Below are 12298 nucleotides of genomic sequence, written 5' to 3' on the forward strand. Positions count from 1 at the left end.
AAACAGAACTGTGCTTCTACAAAGGGCTCAATGTCCAAACAGAAATCAGTCGCAGGTGGTGTCCCTCAGAGGTCCATACTGGGACTGGTACTATACAGTATCTTCATCAATGACCTAGATGGTGGGATTGAGTGCACCCTCAGCAAGTTTGCTGATGACGCCAAGCTGAGTGGTGCAGTTGATTCGCTAGAAGGAAGAGATGCCATCCAGAGGGACCTTTACGAGCTCAAGAAGTGGCCACATGTGAACCCCATGAAGTTCAACACGGCCAAGTACAAGGTCCTGCACCTGGGTTGGGGCAATCCCCACTATCAATACAGATGGGGGATGGATGGATGGATGGATGGAAAGCAGCTCTGTGGAGAAGAACTTGGGGGTACTGGTGGATGAAAAAATGGACATGAGCCAGCAATGTGCGCTTGCAGCCCTGAAAGCCAACCGTATCCTGGGCTGCATCACCAGCAGCATGGCCAGCAGGTCGAGGGAGGGGATTCTGCCCCTCTACTCCACTCTCATGAGACCCACCCTGGAGCACTGTGTCCAGTTCTGGGGTCCTCAGCACAGGACAGACATGGACCTGTTGGAGCAGGTCCAGAGGAGGCCAGAGAAATGATCAGAGGGCTGGAACACCTCTCCTGTGAAGAAAGGCTGAGAGAAGAAAAGGCTCCAGGTAGATCTTACTGCGCCCTTTCAATACTTAAAGAGGGCTTATAAGAGAGACAGAGAGAGACTTTACCAGGGCCTGTAGTGACAGGACAAGGGGCAGTGGTTTTAGACTGAAAGAGGGTAGGTTTAGACTGGACATAACAAAGACATTTTTTACCATGAGGGTGGTGAGACACTGGAACAGATCACACAGAGAAGTTATGACCGCCCCACACATCACTGGAAGTGTTCAAGGTCAGGTTGGACAGGGCTTTGAGGAACCTGATCTAGTAAAAGATGTCCCTGCCCATGGCAGGAGGTTTAGACTAGATAATCTTATGAGGAGCGGCTGAGGAACTGGGGTTGTTTAGTCTGGAGAAGAGGAGGCTGAGGGGAGACCTCATCGCGCTCTACAACTACCTGAAGGGAGGTTGTAGCAAGGTGGGGGTCGGTCTCTTTTCTCAAGTAACAAGCAATAGAACAAGAGGAAATGGCCTCAAGTTGTGCCAGCGGAGGTTTAGATTGGACATTAGGAACAATTTCTTCACCAAAAGGGTTGTCAAGCACTGGAACAGGCTGCCCGGGGAAGTGGTGGAGTCACCATCCCTGGAGGTATTTAAAAGAGGGGTAGATGTGGTGCTTAGGGACATGGTTTAGTGGTAGACTTGGCAGTGCTGGCTTAACAGTTGGACTTGATGATCTGAAAGGTCTTTTCCAACCTAAACAATTCTATGATTCTATGATCTTTGAAGGTCCCTTCTGACCTAAACCATTCTGTGATTCTATGACTCTAATCCTGCCAACCTGCATCTTCTACAAACAAAACAAAAGGCAGAATTTCTCATACGTCTCTGGCTTACGGGGGCAGCGATCACACCGTGTCTTGCAGGGAGAATCAGCAATCGCTGGTGTCTCACCTCCAGAGTGCTGACAGCCAACGGGAGGCCTGACACCAAAGAGGTGCCCTTGAGAAGGTCAGAGCAGTAGCTAACACAAACTGACAAAGAGGTACCAAAATAGCTAAAACAATGGAAGAAAGTAAATAGGTACCGATTTATAACCTTACATGCACAGGAAGGGCTTGTACAGCAAATACTACATTAGGCAAAGACCAAATCATTAAGTCTCGAAAACTGATGGACTCACTTGAGTGTGGTTTTCAATTAAACGACACATCATCTTTGTGGCCCAAGAAGTAGAAATTCCTCGAAGGCAGCAGAGAACCCAGCAGACTAAAAACATATTATGTTTTAAAAACATTAACATATCCAGCATCATTTACCGTCCTGTTGGCTGCTGATTACAATCCTGCTCAGCCAAGACACAAACACGTTTCCACCTCGTCTCCTCAGCACAGCAAGAACTACCTACTAAAGGTGATGATAAATTGATCGCTGCAGAAGTGGCTGCGGCAGATTAAGATGTTCCCATTCCTGGGTTGCCTGTGAAGAGGACCCCACGCTCGCGGCTGAAGAGTTCACGTGAGCATTTCTCACGTGCTTCAGCACAAGAAGCTTGAGCTGAAAAGCCACTGGAGAGGGCTCAGCCCAACCTGGAGGGCTTGGCAGCACTGCGATGAGGAGGGCTCACAAGAACCGCGCTGTTGGATGACCTCATGGAAGCCACCAGCTTTGCCATGTAGGTAGTGGCCGACGGTGGAGGGACAATGACATCTCAGACCTTGGCAGGGTTTGCGCAGCTGGTGTCCGGTCATGGTCAAAGAATTAGGTTGGATTTGCGTAGAAATGTGAAAGCCTAAGAAAAAAGTGCATTTGCTTAAAATTTCTGGGAGTAGTAAGGCAAAGGGATGAAGTGGTTTGTTCCAAAAGATAAGCAAAACCGCAATCTGGATATTAAAACAAAGTAATCAAAATAGATCTAATCAAAGCTCCTGGGGAAGCAACGTTTAATGGAAGATGACCAAATCCTTACTTAAACATTTTAATTTTTTGAAGGAGCTAAGCACCAGAAGTTTTACTTAATGGAAGAGGTGTGTGTCTCAAATACTTTCTGTATAAACAAAGCACCCAATCTGACTGTCCAACTATAGGATCTACGTGTGAAAACAAGAGCATCTAATGGTATTTTTAGAAAAAAGGAACAGAAAGAGTTCTCAGATGTGAAACTACAACCAGCTCCCATACCAAAACAGTTCTTCCTTAATTTCACACAGAAGAGCCAAAGTCACTAGCAGACATCTGAAATCTCATCAACTGTTTTCTTCTCAACATATGCTTGAAACTTTTCTCTTTAGCATCGCGCAGGTGCCTTTAACATATAAACCTCCAACAGAAAGAGGTATTTCAACATTACGCAAACAATGACTGCAGCAGAATCAAATACCAAATAAAAACAAAAGGGGTGGAAACTCAGTTAAAACTCAAACACCTTCAACAGGGTGAATGCTTTTAATATAAGTTAAATAATTTTTTGCTAGTGACAGCTGGCTATAACATCTTCACGACAAAAATGAAAAGAAACGTGTTGGGGGCCTCCATGTGCTCAATCTAACTTTTCTTCTAAAAAAACCAAAACAAACCCCAAAAAACCAAAAAGACTCAACACTTCAGCATTTGTATTTGGCAACCTAAAGAAAGAAACACATCTCCTGTTATTGTGGCTGCAGGCTGGTCAGCAGAAGTACAAGAAGCCCGACCTGAAGACGCAATATTGCTGGTGGGTGTCCTCTGCAAAGCGGCAGAAGCTTCAGACCTCTCCCTGCACGTGGTCCTCGGTGGTTGTCCTGTCTGTTCTCTACTGGGCAACCTAGAGAGCCTTTTCCAGTGGGCATGGTGGGGGTTCCTGGCTTGTTTGTGCTCTTTGCTTTTTAGAAGCCAGGCTTCAGGAGTGCCCCAATGGCTTTAATTCGTACGTGGTGAGACAAGCCTGGGATTTCTTCTTTGTAAGTCCCCAAAAGTGCTGCATGCATCTTTGTCTTGATCAGCAGGACTCCATTTCAAATACATGGCTGGAACAACATCCCTCTCTAAAACTAACAAAAGAGGCAGAAGAACAGATGATTTAGAAGTATGGTGACTGCCAAGCCCTTCATCTGTGTCCTTCCTACCCCGCCAGCAGCCCCCGGGAAAAGGGAACGGCAAGGCAGAGGTTACGACTTCAAGGAAACTCACCTACGGTAAATACCTCTCACGAGATACCATTTATAAAGTGTTGCAACACTTGAAAACACTGTTAACAGCAGGAAATCTATTTAAAGTGGAAGGAATATGATCATTAAGGAATAAAGAGGGAGTTTCGGCTCAGTAAAGACCTAGGGCTAGGGTGGGGGAGGGAGCGTCTCGGCGATTGCATTTACATTTTTTCATCTCAAAGCCCCATCGCAGGATAAAGGGGATGGGAACTCAATCACAGCAACCGGATTTCATGCCAAGCCAAAAAGTCCATTTGCTAGAGGAAAGAATGAAATTTAATAAGACAGATGGGGGGGGGGAATAAGGAAAGGCTGGGAGGTGCCAGGTGGGATGAAGGCAGGGCTCCCCCCAGCTCCCCCCATGCAACTGCAGGGGCTAGCCTGTTAGTCCCCTAAATTAGGGGAAATCCAGAGCAGCCGACGAGGCACCTCACCCTTAAAATTACTCTAGAACTCACTCTTCCTCCCCACAATGATATCCAATTTCACAATTAAGAATTTAACCCTTTACTTGCCTGGGCTGCATCTCTCAAGCTGCCTGACATTGAGAGATGTCTCAGGTAAAGCCTGGCCACTGCCAGGCGTGTGATTTGTACCGATTGCTTTGGAGAGGGGGGAGAAAAGGAGAAAATTCAGAAGATAAAGCTGCACACAGTCCACGCTCCAGCCCGAGGCCATCGGTCTGCAAGCTCCCAGCCTGGGCAGGTATTAATCGGCACCTGGAACGCAGGAGGTCGGCAGCGGGGAGAGCCCACCACCACCCCGCGAGGTCACCGCTTCAAAGGCTGAATCTGGTCAGATACCAGAGAGAAAAATAAACACAACTTAAGAGTGCAGGAGCTAAGATTTTTTGTGTGTGTGTGATACGGCTTACTCGCTTCCATTCAAAAAGTAGCTGTTCTGTCCAGAGGGAAGGGTGATCTTTTTGCAGTAAAAAAACCTGAATCCAACTGTGCATTTATCGGGCAAAGCGTGGTTTAAAAATTAACTCTGAGCAGCACTTCCAGCACTGGATTGGGGCTCTTCTGGTTTCTTACCACCCACGGGCAGCCCCCCAGCTCCTCTCCACCCGGGCGACTCCAAGCTAACAGGCTGGGACAGCACACAGCAATACAGAAGTGATATTATTTCCAAATTTTACCACCATGCCTCATTACCACCATCATTTGTGCTACAAATGGAAGACACCAAGGCAGAGAGCAAAGAGCCTTGCCCAGAAACGCAGGGCAAACGTTAGACAGCCAGACGGAGCAGGGCAAGGGGGGACGGCTCCCAGCTACCACTACCCCTGTGCCCCGTCTTGGGCATCCGATTACCCGCCCTCTGGCCACCAAACCGATCGGGGAGGACATCGAGAACGGGGCACTGACGTCTCCGATCCACCGCAGTCCCTGCTGCAGCGATCATCCCACCACAGCTTAGGGAAGCAGCCAACTCAAGGACAGAAACCAGGTGGCCAAAGCAGCCTACAGAGGACATACATCACCAGTATCTTACTGGGGCCAGTATTTACACTGCACTGAAGAGGGGCATGGGAACAAGCCACGCTCAATCCAGAAGGAAATACCCCATTTTCCATTGCACTCCAGCCAAAACCAGCTCCGACACCGAAGTTTCTTGCAACACCAGCTATCTCAGACAGGAAATCGTGATACAAGCAATACAAAATTTCATCAGACAAAAGCAGCTGTAGTGATATATGTAATTTTTGCCTTAAGGCATGTCAGCTAGAAGCTGGTTTTCCAGGGGAATTAGCAGGGGTACAGGTCCTCCCCTCTCCTGTGTGCTCATGGTCCACAGCAGGAAGCACTCCCAGTCTTGATGGAGAGGGGCTGCAAATCGCACAGCCGTACAGTAGCTGCAGCCAACCCATCATCCAACTGCTACTTGTTTTACCATTTTGTTCATTTCTAAATATATTGTACTGTCTTTCCGAGTTACCACTCCATTATAACAATTTTCCTTTAAGATATTGCCGGTTGTGGGCAAACCACAGAAGTGTTCAAGTTGTTACATGCATCAGCTAGTAAGAGCTACAAGGATGCTGAGCACGCACTTCTTGCTCTGGAAGTTGTAGAAGCCCTTGCCATAAAACATTTTGATTTCCCAAGTTTGTGACTTTTAAAATTCTCTAGTTATGGACTCAATTCACCTGATCAACACCGCGAGCCAGCCCACAGCATAACAATGACTTACCAAAACCACATATTATTCTTTAGCACAAATCCTTTGCATACCATTCTGCCACCACAGCAATTAGCTATTCAATTTTGCAAAACATGTTGAGAAAGCGCAGTTGATTCAGGCAATAATTTCATCTTTATGAGCTTTTAAACCAACTCTCGTAGCTACGAATGCAATGCAGACTGACTGCACATCTCATGTACAGAAAACAACCCAAAGGATGCCAAGGACAGAGAAAAACAGTGACTTTTGCTTTCAGCAGTCTTAATAATTAATTCTGCATGAGGAGGTGCTCCAGCAAAAACCACCTCCATGACAGGTTTAAACATTCTCCGCCAGAGGAAAGAAGAAACAGAGACCTGCAACCTTACCTCTATCTTCCCGAGGTGAAAGATGGTTCATGGGAAAAACTGGACTCTTCAGTTAATTAAACAGCAAACCAACAGAATCCTAGAGCCTCAGCAAACGCAGGCATCGACCTTCCATGGGCAGTCTTCACATGAACTCTTCTGACAGGGGACCAGCATCAATTACTGAGTCCTGCGGAGGAAAAGACAGTTTGTCTGCATTATCTTTCATTTATCTTTCTGAATTATTATTCACACGATGCAATTTTCAGTGTTTTAAGTAGAAAAACAGCAAAGTTGAGGTCAACTATTAATTCACAGCAGCATCATTAATAGCTTGCTGACCTTCTCAATACTATCAATTGCAAGCTATCTTTTTTATTTCATTGGACAAGAACTCATCACGGTTCCTCAAGCTTTAAGCTACTTGGGGAAATAAAGTAAATGAAAGCTTAATACTCCAACCAATACTGTTTTTTAAATTCTCCCCTCCCTTTTTGCCAATGCCACTCCTAAGAAATAAAGATTACCCTCCAGAAAAACACAGCACAGATCTAGTAGCAAATCTGCCATTGTGAGACAGCATCTACGCTACACAGGAGATAAAAACGAGCACCAGAAAATTACAGTTGGTGTTTACAGCCAACAGGCTGCAGACCACCGCTGAACTCATAAAACTCAAAGATAATGAGATCCCTCTCTGTCTCTCAAAGGCACGGATAGTAAATTGCTGTTGTTACTAAGCATTAAGCTAGAACCGGATCAAGGGGATTTCTCCAGTTCCTCTTCTTCCGCAGACCTTCTGTATCGCCTTCGATAAGCCAGGTAGCCTCTGAACCTGAGATGAGCGTAATTATTTCTCTCCCGAAGCACGTACGCCATAAAAAGATACCAAGACTGCAGTACGTCCATTTTCTTCAGCCATCCCCTCTTCCGTATGTCATACCAGTCTGAACCCTGTTCCTCTCGAGCCGAATGCTAGTATGTCAACTAATCTGTGGCTTGCAAAGACCTTCATTGGTTGAAAAATTTAAGTTCATAAAATAGGTTATCATATTGTGATGCACTGCCTGAATTCTAACGAAAAAGTAAGTAATTTAAAAAAAAACCAACCATGGAAACACTGAGATGAGCTTCATAACCTTTCTTCCAAGCCACTCCACACGTTGCAGTTTCTACAGCCAAGCTTGCTACCCATCCCATCAAATGTTCTGAGACAGAAGTCCCAATATTGCTTTTGAACTTTTATTTTTAGTAGCTATAGGAGGCAATTCATCTTAATCAACCTTAGACACCTAAGAGCTGGTTGGAAATTGGAGCTGGTAATTCCAGGGTCCCTCTGCAGTCAATGAACAGGTCCACGAATCTCCCCTTGGAGATGCTGGATGGAGATGTCTGCAGGTCCTCAGCAGCCCAACCGGCCCCAAAGGCTGGCTGCTGCTTCAGCGGATCAGGTTTGGTCCCCAAGGAACCACCAGGTTAGGAGTCCGCATTAAATTACTTCCAGGATGTGTCTATTTTCTTTCTCTCTCTCTCACAGAATTACTAGGATTACTGGGTTAAATTTGTACCTCTAAATCCAAGCATCTGAAGTTAGCTGAGGGGAGTACCATCGTTAGTTCAAAACCTGCTCGTCCCCATCGCCGCTCCTGCTATTATAAAAGAAATTACTTACATGGACACAGTCATTAGAATACTGTCTTAATAATGCACCCGTCTTTAGCAACACAAGACTCTTATAAGTCACTCGTTGCAACTTATTCATGAAAAATCAAGCAGGGAAAAGGAGAGAGGAGAACTCACACGGCAGCATCATCTCCAAGGCACTGGCAAGGAACAACTCCGGAAGCTTACGGATCCGCACCCGAACAGAGGGGTATGACAGAGCACATCCCGATGGCAGACGGGATGCCTGCCTTGTTAAGCATCCATTTTTATACACACGTGCACATAAATGAACACAAAAGATGCACAAACTGCTGTATTGCTCAGGCTTCCAGTCTGAAAGTTGCATTTTACCAGTAGGAGACAGTCTTTGAATTTCTAAATAATATATATGTCCCAGCTGCTTTCACTACCTCTACAATAAATAGACCCAATGATGCTAAGGAAGGAACATTAAAAACAGAAAAACATAAATAATAATGGAAACTTTAAGAATATGTTTCCAGATTCCCAGGGTGAGGTGTGTGTCTGGGGGGGATTAAGCTCCCCAAACTGAAAAGGGAATATGTTCCTGTTTTAAAAAAATAAAATAACTCTTCTCAACCTGGCTCTCATGAAAAGGAAAGCAACAATCAGAATAAAAAATATGTATAACAAAGAGAAGAAAAACTAAACTAAATATTAAAATACATCAGAAATGTAGTGCTATGAAACAGCAAGAGAAGAAAAATGCAATGAGAGGAACCACAACACTCACAGGTTTGAGCGCATCAGGTTATAAAAATGACCTAGGAACAGCGAATTCCAGCAATGGCCGAGGACCGTTACTGCACAGAAACAGAGCAACCACCAGCAATATTATAGGAACGGCAGAAGAATGCAACAAATATTTCTGTTCATTAATTAAGAAAGAAACCAGATGGTATAGTCATGCCACAGGAAACATTTTCTATTCCAAACAGCGATGCAGGCAGATGTGAAACAACAGCTAACAGAGCTGGCCGTTTTTAAGTCAGGAGATCTTCAGCTGCACCCCAGGGGCTTTGAAAGAGCTGGACAAGAAACCCTCTGGACTTGCTCCTCGCCAGTGTGAACTTGGGAGGTTTGAGAGCATTGAAGGACATTTTGTTGTGTCAATGTTTTAAATGCGTGAGCAGGATGACCGGGCTAATAACAAGCTATCGGGTCCAGCTTACATGCCAGGAAGACAAGGGAAATGCTGGTATAAAACCTAATTAGGAATTATAGGAAGTAAATAACTGATGTCTATCGACACACGGGTCTTAAATCAATTGTACGTGTTTTTATTAAGACTACAAGGCTGCAAACTGTAACAGCTCTGATGCAGCATACTTAGAGTTCGGTAAATCATTTCACTTTGTAAAGTATGATTTCTCAAGTAACTGGAATTACATTACATAACATGGAATATATTAAACAGATTAATAACTGGCCAAGTGAAAAGTCATAAAATATAACTAGATCGTCATTAATCACGTGCTCGTACTGAAATCCCAGAAGGAGCAGATCTTGCGCCCTACATTACTCATCCTCCTGCAAGCCATGAGCAAAAGCCACTGCAAATCAGACTCACACCGACTCTGAAAGCTGTAAATAGCAAAGGACACGAGATCTGGATCTTTTACCAACGGGACTGCAACCAAAGACCTTGCACATCTTTACCACCAAACACAAACTTGGAGCAGAGACCCTTCCCAATTCAGACGGGATGTAACAGAGGAGGGACACACCAGCAGCCTGTGAAGGCAGCAGCAGCCTGCTCAGCGCGAGACCAAGGGGGCGAGAAATGAAAGTAGCAGGTGGCAAGTCCCAAACCAAAGAAGAGGCAGTGGTTCCTTCACACACAACCCAGCTGAGCGGTTAAGCTCCTTGCCGCAGGATGTTGTGCACGCTAAACGTCTGCGTCAACGGAAGACTGGCCATGTCACAGAGCAGACACCCACGATGGTTACTAATAAGACGGACATTATCTCTGGCTGGGAAAGTCCTGGAGATGTTGAATGATCAGAGGCTGGAGAGTTGGGAAAGAGTTAGAATCGTAGAATCATACAGGTTGGAAAAGACCTCTAAGATCATCGAGTCCAACCGTCAACCCAATACCACCATGCCCACCAAACCATGTCCCTAAGCACCACATCTACACGTCTTTTAAATACCTTCAGAGATGGTGACTCCACCACTTCCCTGGGCAGCCTGTTCCAAGGCCTGACCACTCTTTCAGTAAAGAAATTTTTCCTGATATCCAATCTAAACTTCCCCTGGCGCAACTTGAGGCCATTTCCTCTCGTCCTATCACTTGTTACCTGGGAGAAGAGACCAGCACCCACCTTGCTACAACCTCCTTCCAGGCAGTTGTAGAGAGTGTTGTACAGGGTCTGCCCAGTCCTCACCTCCTTATGGAGACACCACTTTTAGAAACAGGGTGCAGATCCATCAAAGCTATTCTTATATTCTCACCTAAGAGTAGAGGAAACTGTACTTTGGAAAAGGTCTCAGTGATGGTGGACCGCCAACCGCACATGGCTCCCCAGTGCAGCTCCCTTTGCCAGCAGCGCTGCGTCATCCACGTGCATGAAAAACTCCTGAACGTGGGGGCTCAACCCACTCTTTCAAACACAACTGAACTCAGGGAGGTCCTACAGCCTCCCGTGCAGGTGATCATGTCAGATACTATTAACAACCTCTCCTGTTCCAGAGATGGTGAAACCATGGCTTTTGAACCACATGCAGCTTACAGGCAGCCCCGGAGTCACTCCCGGACTGCAGCAAACTTGCAAAAGCAGCAGTGGGGCGATGCTGTTCCAGGGCCATCGGATGATCTGAGCCCGTATCAGCAGAAGAAAGCAGGTTTGAAAGGCAAACAGGAACACATGCCTCGTTTAGAGAGCACCAAAGATCTCCCAGACGTAATTCCTTGGCAGGACTGCTCCATCCCCTCAAGCTCTCCCATGTTCCACACATTTTCTTGTCCTCAACCACATGAAGATTTTGCTAGGCTTTCCCAGGTCATTACTATGCAACCTGTCTGCACCACCCGTAGTCCCTAAATCACAGTAAGAAGCTAAAAGAGCTGGATAATAGAATCATAAAATCATAGAATCATAGAGTAGTTTGGGTTGGAAGGGACCTTTAAAGGTCATCTAGTCCAACGCCCAACGCTGTGGGCAGGGACATCTTCAACCAGATCAGGTTGCTCAGAGCCCCGTCCAACCTGACCTCGAATGTTCCCAGGGATGGGGCATCTACCACCTCTCTGGGCAACCTCTGCCAGGGTTTCACCACCCTCAGAGTAAACAATTCCTTCCTTCTATCTGGTCTGAATCTCCCCTCTTTCAGTTTAAAACCCTTCCCCCTTGTCCTGTCGCAACAGGCCCTGCTAAAAAGTCTGTCCCCACCTTTCTGATAAGCCCCCTTCAAGGGGATCTTGGCTTTTCTTTCCAAAACATAATACCTTAAGGCAATAATAAAAGATACTTTACAAGTGCTATTATGCATAAGCTTTCCATTTAAGATATAGAGAGATCTGGAGGACAGATAAAAGAAATAAGTATCCATAGATTATATACATCAACAGCCCAGGATATTTTTCCCTTTCATCAGAAAGCCTTTTAATTAGTAGGAATATGCACTTAGAGATTTCCAACATAAAAAACCCCAAGCCCCTTCACTAAAGCGTCCATTGACTGGTGACCTTTGCCCTTCTGTTTTCTTCCCAAATCCTGTATTCAGCATTTTTTGCTCAAACTATTGACAACTTTCACTGAAGGGTTTGAAGTGATTTGCTTTAGGTGTATCCACATTTTTCCCCCCAACAAAGCATCAAAGTTGGGTTGTTCCCTGCAACCCATAAAGCAGAAAGAAGAAATATCCCATACAAGTCGATGGATTGGACCCTGGTTTTAAACAGTTGAAGCTGAGGGCAAGAAGTGGGTTATCCACGATCTTGTTAAGCATATCCTCTGAAGCTGCTTGGAGCAAGGTTGAGACCAGATGACCTCCTGACACCCCTTCCACCTAAACTATCCCACACTAACTATAGCAGATTCAGTGTATCAGAAGTTCTCCTTATCCCATGAAAATGTATTCAAACACACAGAGGAGAGCCTGGACTGTTGCTGAACCCATCTGCTTTGAAATTCTACTAGTTGAAAAATTAGTGGAGAGTATACTAACTCTTGTTTAGGCGCAAGGTCAACTGCTAATATATTTTTGAGTAAAAGTTATCCATTTCAGACGTTCCAGCGACCAGAAGAAACAACTTACTGCCATCCTTCATCCCATCTAG

At 45.5% G+C, this 12298-nt stretch overlaps 1 protein-coding gene across 1 annotated transcript in view; it reads right to left on the reverse strand.

Moving 5' to 3' along the window:
• Positions 1–12298, reverse strand: part of NCOA1 (nuclear receptor coactivator 1) — a 185381-nt gene that overhangs the window by 122653 nt on the left and 50430 nt on the right. Inside the window, exon 2 of the mRNA XM_075144789.1 lies at positions 6352–6520. The gene's annotated coding sequence lies outside the window, so the exon portion shown is untranslated. The remainder of the gene's footprint in view (positions 1–6351; positions 6521–12298) is intronic.

The sequence above is a fragment of the Calonectris borealis genome, chromosome 3 (genome assembly GCF_964195595.1).
Source record: "Calonectris borealis chromosome 3, bCalBor7.hap1.2, whole genome shotgun sequence".
In the NCBI taxonomy this organism is placed as follows: Eukaryota; Metazoa; Chordata; class Aves; order Procellariiformes; family Procellariidae; genus Calonectris; species Calonectris borealis.